Below are 517 nucleotides of genomic sequence, written 5' to 3'. Positions count from 1 at the left end.
GTGTGTGTGTGTGTGTGGCCAGCTCAGCCCACCAGGGGGCGGGGCTGGCTGGCATGTGGTGCTGGGGGATTGAACCCCGGTCCCTGTGCTTTGTTGAGCTTGTTCTAAGTAGGTGCTTTAGACCACTGAGCCATCTCACCAGCCCCAATTACAACAAATTTAAAGATTTTTTTTTTTTTTTTGGCAGATTCGGGGATTGAACACACGTTCTTGCACTTGCCAGGCAAGCACATATCCTACTAAGCTATCTCCCCAGCCCTGAATTTAAAGATCTTAATCTGGATGTAGTAGGACACATGCCTGCAAACACCAGCTACCCAAGAGACTAAATGAGGATTGTTTGAGTTTGTACTTTTTCTCTTCTTAATTTCTTATACATTTCTTTCTTTTTTTCCTTCTTCTAATTTTACATGCATATATGTTAATATGAATAACTGGTTGGAGGACAACACTGTATTACAACATTTTTTTTTTTTTTTTTTTTTTTACAGTACCAGAGATTGAACTAGGACCTTGT

Source organism: Octodon degus, unplaced genomic scaffold (genome assembly GCF_000260255.1).
Source record: "Octodon degus isolate 3935 unplaced genomic scaffold, OctDeg1.0 scaffold00107, whole genome shotgun sequence".
NCBI classification, from domain to species: Eukaryota; Metazoa; Chordata; class Mammalia; order Rodentia; family Octodontidae; genus Octodon; species Octodon degus.
This window is presented reverse-complemented; position numbering follows the sequence as displayed.